Source organism: Benincasa hispida, chromosome 9 (assembly GCF_027475165.1).
Source record: "Benincasa hispida cultivar pf3 chromosome 9, pf3_genome.v1.1, whole genome shotgun sequence".
In the NCBI taxonomy this organism is placed as follows: domain Eukaryota; kingdom Viridiplantae; phylum Streptophyta; class Magnoliopsida; order Cucurbitales; family Cucurbitaceae; genus Benincasa; species Benincasa hispida.
Genome location: NC_143486.1, coordinates 47,537,746 through 47,558,259, shown reverse-complemented (window position 1 = coordinate 47,558,259; position 20,514 = coordinate 47,537,746).

Below are 20,514 nucleotides of genomic sequence, written 5' to 3'. Positions count from 1 at the left end.
GGTTTGCATACTATATCCCTTGTTTATTCAATTCAAGAAGCATGTTGTAATTTATTCATTATGCATGATTTGTACTTTTAGACTGTAATTGTTTGTGTTCTTTCTCAATGGAGTTTGGAACGATTCGCTTCCGCTCACTGGCTCTCTATATAGAGTTCTTTCAGTCCAATCATGGAATATGGTTGTGAAATTTTGTCACTTGACTGCAGATAGTGACATAGAAAGACCACAAAAATTATTTTATGACAATAAGTTGGCAGTAATGTATTCCAACAACAACAGAAGCAATACAAAGTCAAAGCATGTTGACATGAAGTTTTTGGTTGTGAAAGAAAGAGTTCAAAATGGTCAAATTTCGATCAAACATATAGGAACAAACTCTATGGTGGCAGATCCATTAACTAAAAGTTTAGCATCTAAAGTTTTTCATGAGCATGTTGTTCACATAGATGCTAGTCACTTTTCTAATTCCATGGTTTAGTGGGAGTTTGTAATTGATGATGTTCTTTGACCTTAATTTGTTTATTCTCTATATGGAATAAAGTTGATGGTTTATGTTTTATTATCTAAACTTGTTTATCATGCATGCAGTCTTGTGAATGCAGTTTAGCATGAGGTTTTTAAGAATGATCTCACTAAGGAATTTGGACCAGTTGGAAATAGGCATGATCTAGATCACTTTACATGTGGTTTCCATGTTATCCATCCATACGTGATCTATACCATTGGATGTATTGGAACTGGTGTGATCAAGGAAGGTTTAGTCACAAGGGTAGTGACAAAAGCTGCCTTGATTTCCTGTTGATACAGGAGATCGACCAAATTGAACTAAAAGAGAATTTTATTATTGAAATAACTTGTTTATGCGCACTTAAGGTTTATGTGATTTAATTGCATTAGGTACACAGACATTGCTCAAGTGGGAGATTTTTAGACGTGTTTAAATAATAATTAAATTATGGACTACATATGTGGATTAATATTTTATCACATTGGGTTATTTTATTTGATTGGGCTCTATTATGTGATTTAATTAATTAAGGTCTTAGATTCCTAATTGAGTATGAACTTAATAGGTAGAAGTCCATTTCTAATTAATTAAGGTTTAATGGGAACCCTAATTGAACTAGTATATAAAGATATAACAAAACAATAAGCACTCAGGGTGTTTGGAATGCATTTTCAAGTGTTTAATTTAAAAAATACGTCATTTTGAAAGAAATTGGAGTGTTTGGCAACCACTCAAAATAGTTTTTGAAGTGTATGTTTAACCATTTTTGTCAAAAGTGTTTATATAAAAATGAGTTTTTGAAAAACCTTTTTTTCGCAAGTAAATCTAAATGGGCCCTTAGTTAGTCTTTCTTGAATCCCATCTAGAAAGAGATTCCACTAAGGACATTCGAAGTTTTGATTGAGGAAGAAAATAGTCATCTTAAAACTATCATCATCTTGGCTATCATCAATCTCTCAATGAAATCTGATATGTTAATTATTCTTAGTATTTTGGCATGAATGATCTAAGGTTTAATCTATTCAATATAGAAAGTAATTATTCTAACATCTTAATCTAATGGAAGCTCAACATGCACCATGGCATAGGCATAGTTGTTCACCACGACTGAGGGTCAAACTTAAGTTTTGATTGGAATCGCGTAAGGTAAACACAACTTGGATAAGTAAGGCAAAGATGGGGTAAATGACCTCCATGAAGAATTCAAGATGGTTTGAGATCTCATACTAGATTTAGGCTATAGTATTTGAATACTTTGAACCTAGAATGTCAAAAATATTAGGATTGGTGTCCTAATTCTCCCGGAGTCTCGTAGTTTGTAAACAGTTTGTACACATTGTTAATAATAAAATAAATGTTATTTTATTTGTATTTACTCATATCCAATAAACTAAGATCCGTGGTTATTAATAATAAAATAAATGTTATTTTATTTGTATTTACTCATATCCAATAAACTAAGATCCGTGGTTATTGTATGTAAACTTAAGCATGCATGTGAGACATACAAGTGGATCATGCCTTAAGTAATAACCTAAAAGGTCTGTAGTATAAGGATAAAGGAGGGATACCTTATCCTGGTGAAACTACGGATACGGCGTGCTTTGTAGATAGTTACAAGTGTTGTAATGTGCTATACATGGTCTGATCTTGGCCATTCATGTAGAGACATGCGAGCGGAGGTGTCCTATACAAAGAGTTTGTATAAGACCGGACCACGAGATGATTAGTCTCTTTATATAACGCCGTTGATAATTGAGACTTATATCTCACTGAAATGACCATAGGTGACATGACATTAATCCTGAGTGTTTTAGGAACTCCTACCTATGAGGCCGGTCCTTTGATTAGTATGGGTGAGAGTGGCCAGATTGCCAACTCAACAAGCCTACCTTTTCGAGGATTTGTCTGATTGAGGAGCTGAGAAGTTAGTTACACAAGATAGAATTCACTCCTTCCCCGAGGTAGGAGTAAGTATATAGATTGCTCCCTTAAGGGCTGATTCCGGATCTTGAACATAGTGACCATACCCTCTCTTTGGAAGAGAGGACTCAGTCATAATAAGACTATGACTTATTGTTCATTAGAAGAATCAGTGGTACTTAAGGAGTTAGATGCAACTATAGGGGCAAAAAGATAATTTGGTCTGCTGTACTTATGAGCGATTTAACTACAGGGACCTTTTGTCTAAGGTAAGTTTTGTCTAGGCTGGGGTATTTAAGCTAACGGAAACGGAACACCCCTACTTGGGAACCTACCTGGAAAGGTGAATTAGATAGGTTTGCTCAAGCATGCGACAGTTGATCAAAGACTTCGTTAAAGAGTTTAATGAATGATGATCAAAAGTAGTTCAACTTTCCAAAGTAAAAGTTACATTTGAGCAAACCTAAAAAGTCACTTATTTAAAATCCTTAGCCGTGTTTTTTCTAAGTAAACTAAACCCTAGGTTATAACATACTTAGTGGGAGGAAAAGATATATATGATATGTCAATTCCACTCACGTTTCTCCTTGAATGTTCACACCTTGAGATTCATGCTTGGCCTCGTGGTGCCTTGGGAGCACCCTTCTTCAGATGGTGTTTGCATGAATCAATATCAAGGTAGACAGAGAGAGTATTTGTAGTAAGTGGGTGAAGGATGTGTGTCAACATGTCTTGTCGTCTTCTTCATTGGTTTGCACTGTGAGATCTTCTTGCACGACCTCGTGGCGTCCTGGAAGCGTCCCCCTTCGGATGGCTTTTGTGTGGTTGGTCAATATCAAGATGAACTCTAGAAATGGATATTAGTTTTTGCCCTAATCAGATTTTTTCCCTTCAGATTGGCTGCTTGGGGCGGAACTCTAGGATCTAAAATGAAGGGTCGCACTTACGAGAAATTGTTAAGAAAGTTAATGATTTCTTGAGCAAATCAATGATGGCTAGTCGTTATAGGGACAAGAGTTGTTCTGGTATTAATGACTGGTTGAGAATGTCTCAATTTAGAGGAGGGATAATTCGGTGGCTTTTGTCCTAAACCACTGAAGCATCATTGCGAAACTAGATGTCACATGGGGTTCATTTAAGTTTTGCTAAACCATATTGGATGTCACACGGGGTATCAATGTGTTTGTTTTTTTGAGCAACATGTATGATTTTCTGTTAGTTGTCTCTTTTACTTTGACCGATTATATACATTGGAAAGAGTCTCTTAAAACACATTTCGTGGTAAATGACCTTGAGTTTGTCATGATTGAGGAGTATCCTCAAGTCCTGACCCTTGATGCACCGTGAAATGTTTGTAATGCATATGAGGTATGGATGAAGGCTAATTTGATGGCTCGAATTGACATTTTAGCTAGCATATCTGATGCATTGGCCAAAAGGGTTGAGAACATGGTCATTGCACGTAAGATCATGGACTCGTTGCAAGAATTATTTGAACGTCAATTCTTACTTTTTGAGCACAAAGGAATGGATGACAAAGAAACCAATAGTGTCAGTTCCCAAGATAATCTCTAGTCTTTCTTGAATGTCAAGGGACTAAAAGAGAAAGCAAGTGTTGCTGACTCTGGAGAAGTTCATCGACCAGAAGTGTTCTCTGAAATGGAACTTGGAGTTTATCTAGGTTCTGATACTGATCTCACTATTCTTCGAAAGAGGGAGAAGTCCAAAGATAATAAATGTGATTTATTTGTCTTGGAGACGTGTTTGGTAGATCATGATAATTCTGCTTGGATATTTGATTCAGGTGCTACTAATCACGTAAGTTATTCCTACCAAGGATTTAATTCTTGGAAATCGTGAGACGATGGAGAGTTGACTCTTCGAGTCGACACTGGTGAGGTTGTTTCAACTATTGTTGTAGGTAGGCTAAAATTATTTTGGACAAGAAATGTTATCTGTTACTGGATAGTGTTTTTGTAGTTCCTCATATCAAGAGGAACTTAATCTCGGTTTCTTGTCTGATTGAACAAGGCTATACCGTCTTCTTTTCTGAGAGTAAAATGTTTATTTTCAAGAATGGTATGGAGATTTGTTTTGGTCCAATGGAAAATAACTTATATGTATTAAGGCTGTTAGTCATAAAAGCCTTGCTTAATACTGAAATGTTCAAAATGGAGACAACTGCAAAAAGGCCAAAAGTTTCTTCTAAGAAAAACGCCCATCTTTGGCATATAAGATTAGGTCACATCAACCTCAATAGGATTGAGAAGTTGGTGAAATGTGGACTTCTAAAGAGTTTAGAAGAAAACTCTTTGCCGGTGTGTGAATCATGCCTTGAAAGTAAGATGACTAAACGACCTTTTACTGCAAAAGGTTATAGAGCCAAAGAAACCTTAGAGCTTATACATTCAGACCTCTGTGGTCCGATGAGTATTAGAGCTCGAGGTGGGTATGAATATTTCATCTTTTTTTTATAGATGATTATTCAAGATATGAGTATCTATACCTAATGCAATGTAAATCTGAAGCCCTTGAAAAATTCAAGGAGTATAAGGTTGAAGTTGAAAACTTTTTAGGTAAGAAGATAAAAACACTACGATCTGATCGTGGTGAAGAGTATGTGGACCTCAAATTCCAAAACTATATGATAGAACATTGAATCACATCCCAACTCTCGGCCCCAAGCACACCTTAGCAGAATGGTGTATCAAAAAGGAGAAACAGAACCATGTTGGACATGGTTCAGTCTATGGTGAGTTATGCTTCCAGACTCGTTTTGGAGATTTGCAGTGGAGACTGCATGTTACATTTTGAACAACATTCCCTTGAAAAGTGTTTCTGAAACACCTTTTGAGTTGTGGAGAGGCCGTAAAGGTAGTTTACGCCACTTTAGGATTTGAGGATGTCCGACCCACGTGCTCGTAGCTAACCCAAAGAATTTAGAACTGCGTTTGAAAGTTTTCCTCTTTGTAGGCTACCCTAAAGAAATAAGGGGTGGATACTTCTATGATCCGAGCGAGAATAAGGTGTTTGTATCGACAAATGCTATCTTCTTGGAAGAAGACTACATCAGGGATCATAAACCACGAAGTAAGCTTGTTTTACATGAGATTTCTAGTGGAACTACTGAGGGTTCAACGAGAGTTGTTGAACAGACTGATAGATCAACAAGAGTTGTTGATATCTGTTCATCTAGTCAACCATCTCTAGAGTTGAGATTGCCTCGATATAGTGGAAGGGTTATGAACCCACCAGATTGCTACATGGGTTTGACTGAATTCCAAAACATCATGTGTGATGATGGCTTTGAGAATCCATTGTCTTATAAGCAAGCAATGGAGGATGTTGACAAAGATGAGTGAATTAAATCCATGAATCAGGAAATGGAGTCTATGTACTTCAATTATGTTTGGGAACTTGTGGATCTGCCTGATAGGGTAAAACCTATAAGATGTAAATGGATCTACAAAAGAAAATGAGGTGTAGATGGAAAGGTGCAGACCTTTAAGGCTAGACTCGTGGCAAAGGATTATACCCAAGCTGAGGGAGTGAACTATGAGAAAACTTTTTCACCTGTTGTCATGTTGAAGTCTATCAAAATTCTCCTGTCCATAGCCACATTTTATGATTATGAGATATGGTAAATGGACGTCAAGACTGCCTTTCTTAATGGTAATCTTGAGGAGACAGGTCATTCGGGATCGTAAGAACAAGAGGTTGGCCTTGTCTCAAGCATCGTACATTGATCAAATGTTGATCAGGTACATGATGCAGAATTTCAAAAGGGGTTTATTACCCTTCAGGCATGGAATTGTTTTGTCTAAGGATCAGTGTCCTAAGACACCTCAAGAGGTTGAAGAGGTGAGACAGATCCCTTATGCTTTGGCTGTTGGATATGTATGCTATTTTATGTACTAGACCTGACATTTGCTATGCAGTAGGGATTGTCAGTCGTTATCAGTCCAATCCAGGATAAGATCACTGGATGGCAGTCAAAACGATTCTCAAGTATCTTCGAAGAACGAGAGACTATATGCTCGTGTATAGAGATAAGGATTTAATCCTTATAGAACACACAGACTCTGACTTTCAGACTGATAGAGATTCTCAGAAATCGACATCAGGGTCAGTGTTCACTCTGAATGAAAGGACTGTAGTTTGGCAAAGCATCAAGCAAGGATGCATCACGGACTCTACTATGGAAGCCGAATACGTAGCCACTTGTGAAGTTGCTAAAGAGGCTGTTTGGCTTAAAAAGTTCCTTATGGATTTGGAAGTTGTTCCAAATATTTCTTTGCCGATCACTCTCTATTGTGATAATAGCGGGGCTGTAGCAAATTCAAATGAACCTCGGAGTCATCGTAAAGACAAGCATATTGAATGGAAGTATCATTTAATCAGGGAAATTGTGCATCGCGGTGATGTGATGGTCACAAAGATCGTGTCAGAGCACAAAGTTGCTTATCTGTTTACAAAGACCCTCATAGCTAAAGCGTTCAAGGGCCATATGAATAATCTGGGTCTACGGGACATGCGACATCTTGTCTAGGGCAAGTGGGAGATGATACTGAGGTATAGAGTATGCCCTAGTTTATTGTATATTGTACTGTTTTTCATGTATTGTACATTAGTCTCCCGAGACATTAGGACAAATGGGAGATTGTTGGGATTGGTGTCCTAATTCTCCTGGAGTCTCAATAGTTTGTACACATTGTTGATAATAAAATAAATGTTATTTTATTTGCATTTATTCATATCCAATAAACTAAGATTCATGGTTATTGTATGTAAACTTAAGCATGTATGTGAGACATACAAGTGGATCATCCCTTAAGTAATAACCTAAAAGGTTTGTAGTATAAGGATAAATGAGGGATACCTTATCTTGGTGACATTACAGATACGACCTGCTTTGTAGATAGTTACAAGTGTTGTAACGTGCTACAAATGGTCTGATTTTGACCATTCATGTGAAGACATGCGAGCGGGGGCGTCTGATGCATTGTGAATTGTGATGCGATTATGGTGTGAGTTTGCAGTGATGTGTTATGCATTGCACATGAAAGTTTTCCTAATAAGACCCAAGTATAAGCCTCACTAGGTTTCCTGTAAGTCTAGGGTCGAACACAGGGACTACTGAGTAATATGCAACAGTTACTTTGATTCTCTTGCGCTGGTGAAAACAAATAAGTTGAATGGTGTTTTGATTAAGAGTATTTCCTATGCGACGGAGTTCGAGCGAAGAGTTGATGAAATCGAGAGTTACAATGAGTATGCGATGAATAGGTTGAAAAGGGGTTTAGCTAACACTTCCTAAAATTACGTACAAGTTATGCGATCATACTACACATAAACAACAACATGTCATCTCTCAATGCAAATGCCATAATTCCTATTTCTAGGACGCATACGATGTATACGAAAAAGTCGATAGGGCTTATGTATAAGGCTCTATTCTTGCCTATGTGACGATGAATGATGCACACATAAATAAGGTGACCGCATACAATCATATCCTATTTCTAGGGTGCATGCGATATGTAAATAACGATAGAACTTATGTCTAAGTTTCTATTTCTTGCTTATGTGGTTTTAATCTGACTCTCTCAAGCCTAGATTCTAATCTGATTCTCTCAAGTCTAGAATCTATCTTTAGACTACTCTCTTAAGTATCTCTAAAGGGTGAATGATGCATACATAATACAAGATGATTGCATAAAATGTAAATCTTAGGTCATGCTAGCTAAGTACTTCTCAAACCATTCGGAAATTTAGCTATTCGTGAGAAATGTGGAGAGATTGAACATAGATTGAAATGAGATTTTCATTTTCTATAAATAAAGTGTTGAATACAAAATAGCAATGGGATTTAGAGATAAGAAGCCCAGTAAGCAATGTCTTGCTTCCCGTGGCCTTTTACACTGTCTTTTTCACTCAAACTCTGTCCAAATGAATATTCTTGATCTCGCAATTGTTGGCCCTCTCTCTCTTTGTAGCGCTTTCCAACAGTCTCTTAATCTGTCCGGGAATGATCTCTCGACTTCTTCGTCTCCTAGCTCGTCTCTGTCTTCTAAATCTAAGTATGTACGTGAATAGACTAACAATTCCCTAACTCATTCTCTATTCTATATGGCAATCCCCTTTATAATGGTGGCCTTCGGTATTTATAGAGCTCAAGGTGAAGCATCCTTTCTCTCTAATGATTGCAATGATGGCCGATCATTAAATCTCCTGCTCTAATGCGCTGATTAAAGGTCACCGAAAGTTGAGTGTACTTGCTATAGTATGGCTTTAACGACTTATCAACTAAATTCAGACTCGACCATCATCATCTTTCCGTCCCATCATGATTTATTATGCTATCACCTTGATGCGCAGTCTTTATGCGGCCACCTTCTTGAGAAACTTCTAACGATCGCATACGATCGCATGACTTTGCGATCGCCATCTTTCAAGCGCGTGGACGCCTAATTCCTTGGATCACAATTTTACTTGAGCCAACGCATTTTTCCTACACAAAAGAAGTAAATTAATTGCTTTTATCTGATGGGCGCATGCGATCGCAATTTCCTCAGTTTAGCACTTTTGGAAATGATATTGCTTATTTTTACCATCGCATCTCTCATTGTTTTACTTATTTGAGCTATAGTAACGTGTATTTCTACCCATTATCACACCCTGAATTTTAAAACAATGCTTCTCTACAAGCATAAACTAAAGATTTTCTTTAAAGAGTCGACCGCCTTTTCTCTACCTAGACTTCTCAAGGTGCCTTATTTAAATTTCATGAACCAAGGTCTTCTTAATTTCTATCCTGGTCTCTTCCTAAAATATTTCTAATCTTTAGGGACCGCAAGTTTAACCTTAAAAAAGACTTTACTTGTTTCAAGAACATCACATGATTTATTTCAAAATTTCTTCAACTGGGGTGTTTCCAAGTAATTTTTATCCTTGCGTGATTTAGATATTCTTTTTCTGATCTTGCACTGATCCAAGTGCCTAGCCTTCATTTTGGCTTGCCCCCACTAGTGTCATGCGAGCATCCAACTATGAACAAGGCATTTTTTCTCAGTCTAAACTCATGCCCATTTGGCAGCGGAGTTGCGATCACTTGATTTATGCGTTGATCACGATTCCCACCTTCATTTTGACTTGCCCCCACGGGGTCATGCAGACATCCAACTACGAGCGGATCCGATCTCAATGTTATTATTATTATTATTATTATTAATATTTTCAAATCTCTAAAAGTAGCAAGGTTGAAAACAAATACTAGCACCCCCAAATTTATACACATCAATGTCCTCATTGCTGATAGAAGAAATAACTCATGCGATGCTCATAGGAAATATCATAAAAATCGTTTGAAAGAATGCTGGTGGACCGCTAACTTTTAGAAATGTTTCATGAATTGACTATCTTGAAATTAAGTTGACTCGAGTACATGCGGTAAGAAATAAAGGCATGAATTTCATCATTGAAATCATAATTGGTAGGGGAAAGAATGCGGTGACTAAATAAAGTAATCAAAATTCAATGATTGCAGCAAACTAAAAAGGATGCGATAATAAAATTTAGCAATATTAAAATGAGATGCGAGAAGTGCAAAATTTGGAATAAAAGAGTCAAAGAAAGATACAACCCCCAAATTTGCTTTGTTGCCCGCATCATCTATGATCGCATACTTGCTTGTACCGGACCACGAGATGATTAGTCTATTTATATAACGCCGTTGATAATTGTGACTTACATCTCACTAAAATGACCATAGGTGACATGACCTTAATGCTGAGTGTTTTGGAAACTCCTGCCTATAAGGGCGGTCCTTTGATTAGTATGGGTGAGAGTGGCCAGATTGCCAATTCAACAAGCCTACTTTTTTGGAGATTTGTCTGATTGGGGAGTTGGAAACTTAGTTACACAAGATGGAATTTACTCCTTCCCTGAAGTAGGGATAAGTAGATAGATTGCTTCCTTAAGGTCTGATTTCAGGTCTTGAACATAGTGGTCACACCCTCTTTTTGGAAGAGAGGACTCAGTCATAGTAGAACTATGACTTATTATTCATTAGAGGGATCAATGGTACTTAAGGATTTAGATGTAAATACAGGGCAAAACAGTAATTTGGCCCAACTGTACTTACGAGCGATTTGTGAAGGGTTATTGCACTATTGATTGATTAATATGGACACAGAAATATATCTGTAGTGAGAAGAGTGCAGTTGTCAGTCTTTAATGGAGTGTCCAACAATTAACGGATGGTGGATCTCATGACTAAAGAGTTTAATAAGTTATTCACGTATTGTTGGAGCTTCAAGCTACAGGTCCATAAAGTCCCATTGGTAGCTCAATGGGTTCAAGTTGAGAATTAGATTTTGGGGTTAGTTTGAATTGTTCAAATTAACAAGAGGAAATTCAATTATATATGATCTAGTTGGTGTGATGTATGAGTTACATTATTTGGAGGATTAATATAAATATGATTTACATTAAGTACCATAAAATAGAAAAAGAACTATGGTTTATATGTTTCATATGATGAAATATTAAAACTATAAGTTATAAATACAATATGATAAGTTAGTTATCATATTTATTTATAATAAATTAAGTATATGATAATTAATTCTTTTTCTCTAATAACCGATTGAGTGGGAAGTTATTGGTAGTTTTATGGTAACTGTGAGATAAAAAGAAAATTGTTTTCCTAAATTAGCAGTTGCTTCATTAGGAAAGTACTCACGGAAATAGGTTATCAAGTGAAATTTTTTTTTACTAAGCAATAGCCGTTGAGAGACTAAACGATCGTTCAAGGGTTGACAATACGATCGTCGACCTTTTGATTGTTGCTAAACGATCGAGTAGTAAAAGTCTATGCGCTAGGCTTGTGTTTACTAAACGATCGAGCACATCATCTATGCGATAGACTGTGTTCTTATCTCCCACTTGCTCAATCGTCTACTCGATTATAGACCTCATCTCTTCCTCAACCAAGATCATACAGAGCCCATAACTCCTAGATTCTCACACCGAGAATACCAAGGTAACACTTGTGTGGTGTTCTACTCAGTTCGTGGATCGAGTTGGACTCAATTGGGTTCGAGGAGCATCCGGATGTTCGTTGTGTTCGTGCTGTTGGTAGCAATCTGTTCGTTACGTTCATGTACTATTTGTGGACGCATTGGACTTCGTTCGAGGTATACTTGAAGAATGGTTCTTCAAAGGTATGCATCCTCTATCCCTTGTGTCATCGTATAACATGTTGTAATTTCTATTTATGCATGACTTGTTAGTTTCCGTTTTAGACTGTAATTGTTTGTGTTCAATTCAAATGGAATTTCGAACGATCTCTTCTGCTTTTCATGGAAATCCTCTGGTGTGATTTCCTTCAAAAAATAGATCTATAAATAATAAAACTTAGATGTTTCTGTTTGGTTGTATGTCCTAAAAATCATAGTTTCGTAAACAGTAAACATATATGAAGTTTATTCAGACAAGTGTTGTTGATTGTTTAATAACTCTAAATCCAATAAACTACGAACCCTTGGCTATTGTCATGAATACTTGGACTTTATATGGAGACATAAACTTGATCAAGTTCAAATAAAATAGCCTAAACCATCTATAGTACTTAGATTAGATTGGGTACCTATTTCTAGAGATACTATCGAATACAACCCACTTTATGATTGTTACAAATGTTGTAAAGTGTCATAAACGATGTGATCAGTTTGTTCATGTAGAGACATGTGAGTGAGGGTATTCTACACGATGAGATTGTGTGAGACAAATCACGAAATAATCATTGTTACGTATTAACACCGTTTACTATTAACACTAATTAATTTCACTTCTTGATGACCTAAATAACTTTATCTGAATCCTGAGTTATCTATGAACTCCTATTTATTCGCGATTGTCCCTTGATTTGCATAGGTGAGGGTAAGCCTAGCATCGCTACTCAATATGCCTCCCATTTCAGAGATAAGACCGGGTAGATTGTTGGAGACATAGAATTTGCAAGATGAAATTCACTCGTACCCATTTTAAGAATAGTAGAAAGGTTGTTCCCTTAAGGACTAATCTCGAGTCTTGAACAAAGAGCCCCATCCTCTTGTTGGCCCCAGAGGGAATGGATTTAGTGATTATGATCCTAAATCAATTGTTCATTAGAGGGACAGTGTACCTAAGGGGAAAAGATGTAACTCAAGGGTATTTTGGTATTTGACCTAGCTGAGGTTACGAACAACTTGTGAAGGATCAACTTATTGATGAAGGTTATATCAAATGAATACATAATATATCTACAGTGAGGGGAGTGCAACTATAAGCTATAGTGGACAGTCCTGTTAATTAACGAATGTTGATTAACTAGATTAAAGAGTTTGACTGGTTAGTCTCAGATCGTTGGAGCCCATGATCTGTAGGTCCATCGGGTCTCCTTGCTAGCTCAATACGGACAAAATTGAAGAACTAGGTGAAGTGAGAATTTGAAATGTTCAAATTCGGTCTTAAGGGAAAATTGTATTTTGTATGAGATATAGTTTACAATTAATTAATTAATTAATTATTTATTTATTTTTTAGAGTATACTTGATCATTAGCATGAAAGTATTTTTCAAACTTGATTAATGTGATTAATCAAAGCTAGGTGTGTTAAACAATTTAATATGTGATATTAAATTTGTTTAGTTTTTATTTAATTGAAATTGTCTTAATTAAATAATTTCCAAAATTTGAAAATTGTTTTTCATTTTTTTTATTAAAAAATTAGTTAGTGGAAAAATCCAATTGTTGGATTTTCTCACTAACTAAGTGGACATTGAAGTGACATTTCCCAAGTTTGACACTTAAAGATTACATGCTAATGGAGTTTGAAGTGGAAGACATGCAAGATGAGATTTTGCATGAAATTTATCTATAAATTGTCTTCTTTTTTTTTTAAATTGAAAAAGACTAATGCTTCCTTGACCATTAACTTAAATTCTTCCACCCAATTCTCTTTACTCTCCTACTTAATATAGTGAAATTCCCTTATTTTCACTAACATAACGGTCCCACAACCGTGTTCTTCAATCGGAGAATAGCGGAGATTTATTAATGGTGGTGTCGATCGAGCTCAGGAGAGGAAGATTGCGGTGGAGTCTTCAATAGTTGTACTCTCTAACCCTTTGCATGCTTATTGTTATTTTAATACAATTAGAATGTTGTCGATTTCATTGCTTCTGCTATGCATGCTTCGTTTTAATTCCAACAGTTTCTTCCCCACAACATAATAAGTTCTAAATGTTGTTCTTTCTACTACATATATTTTATTATGAATGAAGCATTAAAATGTGCTCTATAAGCACCACACTATTGTACAGCTTTTTCATGCAGATTAACTAAAAACGAAAAGATAATCAATATTAATCAAAACATTTGTAGATGATTGTGATTAGGGGTATTCAAATAACCTAATGACTTGAAAAAATCGATCAATCCAATCCAGCCCATATGGTTTGGGTTGGGTTATCAACTCATTTAGGTTGAATTTGGTTCAAATAAATATAAATTTTACTCACTGGGTTGGTTCATGGGTTTACCTAATATAACCCAAACCAACCCGAATTATTATTAACTTTAAAATTTATATATTTTTTTGTTACTTATAATATAATTATTATATATTGATTTTCATTTTATTTAATTTTATTATTTTTTGAATAATTATTTACCAAGAACTCTTAAAAATAATTTCTTGCACTTTGAAAAGAAAATTTTCATTATATAAAATTGAAATTGAGTAGTTGATCTTAATTCAATATATGAAAATAATTAAATAATACTTTTGTGTATTTACATTTTACTTTTTTTAGAAGAAAAATTTAAATAAATGATACGAGTAACCGGAACCAACCTAACCCAAATATTTCATGATTGGGATGGGGTGGATTCATCTTTTAATAAGGATTATTTGGGTTGAAGAAATTTTACAATCCGAACAATTGAGTTGGATCTAAAAAGTCCTTCAATCCAACCTAACCTAACTCACGAGCACCCCTCGTTGTGATCAACTTTAAGAGAGGAAAAAAGATGGTAAAAAATATAGAGAAACTCATATGAACAAGAAAGCGAAAAGATGGAGTGAGTTTTGTATTAAAACACACACACACGCACACACACGCACACGCACACGCATACAGACACACAAGCACGCACACGCACACACCCACCCACGCACACACCCACCCACGAACACACACACTCACACACACACCCGAACACACACACACACATACATGTGCACGCACATGTGCATGCACACGTACACGCACAGGCCCACGCACACACACACGCATGCGCACACGCACATGCACACGCACGCGCACACGCACATGCACACGCACGGAAACGCACACCCCCCCCCCCCACACACATGCACGCGTACACGCACATTCACACGCACGCACACACAAACACACACGCATGCACGTGCACACACACATACACACGCACGTGCACGTGCATGTGCACACACACACACGTGCACGCGCATGTGCACACACACACACGCACACACATACACGCACACGCACACGCATACGCACACGCACGTACATACACACACACGCGCACACACGCACAAGCATGCACATGCACAGGCACACATACACGCACATGCACACGCACGCACACATACACACGCACACACGCGCACATACATATGCACACGTACACACACACGCACAGGCACACACATGCACACGTGCACGCACATGTACACACACACACGCACACACACGTGCACATACACACACGCATACACACACCCTCCTACACGCACACACACATGCACGTGCACACGCCCGTCCACGAACACAACACACACATGCACATGCACACACATACACACACACGCACATGCACACACACGGGCGCACGCTCACGCATACACACATGCACACGCACGCGCACACGCGCTCACGTATACACGCACGCACACGCACACACATGCACGTGCACGAGCACGCGTACACCATGCACAGGCACACGTACACGCATGCGCATACACGCATACACACACAGACGCATACACATACGCACACACATACATACAGTCGCACGCGCATGCACACGCACATGCTCACGCATACGCACCCACACAAACACGCATACATACGCACACGCACGTGCACGCACACGCATACGCATACGCACACGCACACGCATGCACATGCATACACACATGCACACACACACATGCACACACGCACACACATACACACATGCACACGCACACACACATGTACATGCACATGCACACGCGCGCACACACACGCATACGCACGTGCACGACACACACACACGCACGCACACACACACATGCACACACATGCACACGCATACACATGCACACACGTACGCGCACGCGCACGTGCGCACACGCACACACGTCCACACACACGCACGCACACATACACATACACACACACACGTACATGCACACACAGACACACACACGCACACGCGTGCGCACACACACACACGCACACGCACACACACATGCACATGCACCCGTACCCATCCGCACACATGCACACACACACGCATACACACGCACGCACACGCACAAAAACACAAATACGCACACACACACACACATACACGTGATAACAGGCATAAATGCACGTTATCATAGTGCTAAGTTCTTAAACAATGCTAAATAGCGTTGATAAAACATGTTAAATGGCGTCCAAAAAGCATCGGATTCATAATATTGCGGTCACATGCATTCATCGCATTAGAACAGTTGATTTTTGTATTTTTGTGCAAAATATGTGATGATGCAAGGTGAAAATTGCGATCATAGGAAATCATTGGTCGAGCGCAGCATTACCGCAATGCTTTGCGGTGGTCGTGTTCGCAAACATTTTCTCAAGAAGGATTGTCGCAACTTGGTCGGTGCAACATGGTGAGCGCATCTGGGTGAAAGGCTAATTAATCACGATGAGACAAAAAGCTGATGATAGTCGAATCCAAATTAAGTTGACAGCCGCTAACGATAACAAGTACATTCAGCTTTTCGGTGACAAATATTCGGCGCATCAATCAGGATTAAAGCCATCCCATTTGTGCAATCATGAGAGAGAAGCCTCCGTTCACCCTGGATGTTCTATAAATACCAAAGGCATCCTTCAGAAAAGAGGTTTATCGTTCCACCAATTCGAAAATTCATACGTTCGGATTGCACATCTTTGTTCATAGTTTTCCTTTCATTTTAAGGCGGAGCAAGAGAAGAGTGGTGACATCGGAGATCATTCAGGACAAATCGAGAGAGAACCTTGAGGCGTAGAAGTAGAGAGCGGGCCGACCCTCGCGAGAGCGAGTTTATCTTTCGAACACGAGTAGAAAAACAGTGTAAAAGCCTGGACAATAAGAGATTGCTACCAGGATTTGTATTCTATACTTACATTGTTATTATGTACTTCATCTTTATATTTATACAATGGAAGTCCTATCTCTACATCTGTTCACTCTCTTAGCATGCATGAGTAGCTAATCTAGTCGAATGGGTTAAGAAGAACTAAGCTAACATAACCTAGGAAGTTCATTGTTTGCGATTATCTTGTGTTATGCTGCGCCAAATACCCCTTTAGAGCTACTCGAGAGAGAGTCTAAAGAAAGAACCTAAGACTCGAGATAGCTAGGTTAGAATCTAGATTCGAAAGAGCAAGATTAGAACTGCTTAAAAACAAGAGATAGGGACTTAGAGATAAACTCTGTTTGACAATCTGCATCGCATGCATCCTAGAGATAGAAATGATATTATGTGGTCACCTTATTTGTGTGTGTGTTATTCTGTAATCGCATAAATAAGAATAGAGGCTTATGTGTAGGTCCTATAGACTTATCGCATATATCGCATGCGTTCTAGCATTAGAAGCCGTAGCATTCACATTGAGAGATAGTTTACTGTATGCATGTTGTATGATCGTCAAGCATGAACGCATCCTGGGAAGTGTTAGTTGAAACCCTTCTCAACCTGTTCACCGCATACCCATCGTATCTTCCGTTTACCAACTCTTTTCAAACTCCGCCGCATTTGTTATTTTTTTATCATCGCAAACAACAACTACAACTATTTATTTATTTGGTTATCGCAAAGTTTTCCTAAAAATTACCAACGGAACTATTTTCACAAGTCCCTGAGTTTGACCTTGGACTTACCAGGAAACTCAGTGGAGTTTACACTTGGATTCCGCTGAGGAAACTTGAGTGCTCAACGCAATTTCACCATCACATATCATCCATAATATCACTTCACAAAAATAAAGCATCAACACGTGCGCGCACGCGCACACGCAAAAAGAACTGAATTTATTTATATTATTTTAAATAATTATATGACATTTTTACTTAGAGAATAATTTTAGGAGTTATTTGGAGCGCTGAGTTGAGATAGGATGTATGAAGTTCATATCTCTGTGGAGTTCATATATCTGTAAAGTTCATATGTCTATGTTCGGGGTGCAGAGTTATTTGGCTTGAGCTCATATATCTGTGTTTAGGGTGTAGAGTTGAGTTCATATGTCTGAGATATCTGGTGCAATTTTTTTAACTCTAAATAATATGCTTTTACTATTTTTGTTTTGTAACTTTTTTATTCAGTAATTTTATCCATTTTTGTTTGAATAAAATATATTGCAATTTTTGTTTTTAATTGTTAAAACTTTTCTTTCTTTCTTTCTTTCTTTCTTTCTTTCTTTTTTTGGCAATGAACAACAATTAACCCATTAACGGTTAAATAAAATGTTAAACCAAAGAGAAATCAAAACTTTTGATTCCTAATTCTTCTCCATGAATTTTATTATCATCATCTTCTTTTTCTTCTTCTTCCTGCTATTGTTCTATACTTTTACTATGTAACGATTTTTTTAAATTAAATCTCTCTTATCATCTTAGCAGCCAATAGAATGTCACTACATTTCTTTAACAATTTTATTTTAAATTCCTCAAAATTTGGAGGATCATTAGAGAAAAAATCTCTATTTTTCACTAATTCTTGTTGAAAAATATTCCAGGATTTTTTTTTCATTTTATGTTTATTTTTATATGTTACATACTTTTCAACTGCATACTTACTCTTCGTCTAAATATTCTTAACACTCATTTGATATGTGAATTCAATTCAATAAAATATTCTTTTACAAATTTTTACGTATAAATATTGCACTTAATGTAGAAAAAATAATATTTTTTTTATATAATCAACAACCCTATAACATACTTTAACAGTCATCAGTCTTATAATAGTCGGAGGTAGTTGTCGAAGTTGATTATCGAAGATACTTTCACTAGAGTTTGTAGTCGGAGGTGGTTGTCAGTGGAGGAACTTTAAAGCTAGAGAACTAGTGAGCGGAAGCGGATCGTTCCAAACTTCATTGAGAAAGACCACATACATTTACAGTCATTCCAAATAGATTATGCATTAAACAATAAATTACAACATGCTTCTAAATTAAATACAAAGGATCGAGTAAAAAATACATTTGAAGAACTCTTTCTTCACGTATATTCCTTGATCAGTCACGAATACATGAACGCAGCGAGCAACTGGAAAAACCTCGATTACCAACGAGTACAACTCGATCTTCGATCTTCGATCAGAACTCGACACCACCACAAGATTACCTTGGTATTCTCAGTGTGAGAATCCAGGAGTTGTGGGCTCTGTATGATTTTGGATAGAGGGAAGGAATGGAGGAGGAAGAACGATCGATATTGGATAGAATGATTGTGTACAAAAAGGAAGTCTATCGCATAGACTCGACGCTCGATCATGTAGTAAAAGGCACTATCATATAGTAAACTCGATACAATCGTTTAGTCTCTCGAAAGTTATCTGATAATGTATTTCGTTGTGCATGGTTGAATCTAAAAAACTATTTTTCATTTTATCCACTTTGCCATAATAACTGAGTAACCACCCATTAAGTCGGTTATTGGAGAAAAAAATGATCAATTATCTCATAATTAATAAATTATAAATAAATACAATAACTAACTTGTCATATTATATTTATAACCTATAGTTTTAATATTGCATCATATGCAACATATAAACCATAGTTCTTTTTTTTTTTTTTTTTTTTTTACTTTATGGCATTTAATATAAATCATATTTATATTAATTCCTCCAATCAAATAATGTATCAAAAACATAATATCAATTATATCATATAAAATTGAATCAATTTAATTATATCATATATAATTAAATTTCTTTTTGTTAATTTGAACATTTCAAACTAACCCAAAAACTGATTCTCAACTTGAATCCATTGAGTTATAAGAGGACCTTATGGACCTGTAGCTTGAAGCTCCAACGGTACGTGAGTAACTGACTTAAACTTTTTAATCACGATATCTACCATCCGTTAACTATCGGGCACTCCACTAAAGACCGACAGCTGCACTCTTCGCACTACAGATATATTTCTATGTGCATTGGATATAATCAATCAACAATACGACGACCCTTCAAAAATCGCTCGTAAGTACAACTAGGCCAAATTACCGTTTTGTCCCTGTAGTTACATCTAACTCCTTAAGTACCACTGATCCCTTTAATGAACAATAGATCATAGTCTCACTATGACTAAACCCTTTTCGAGCCAAGAGAAGGTGTGGCACCACATTTTTCAAGCCTTAGAATCATCTCTTAAGGAAGCAATTTATCTACTTACCCCTGCTTCGGGGAAGGAGTGAATTCCATCTTGTGTAGCTGAGTTTCTAGCTCTCGAATCAGACGAATCCCTAAAATGGTAGGCTTGTTGTGTTCGCGATCTGGCCACTCTCACCTATGCAAATCAAAGGACTGCCCTCATAGGCAGGAGTTCACAACTCACTCAAGATCAAGATCATGTTACCTAAGGTCATCCTAGTGAATGAAAGTCTCAATTATGAACAACGTTATATAATGAGACTAAACATTTCGTGGTCCGGTCTTATACAAACTCTTTTGTATAGAGTATCCATGTTCGCATGTCTAATACATGAATGATCAGGATCATATCATTTGTAGCACTTTACAACAT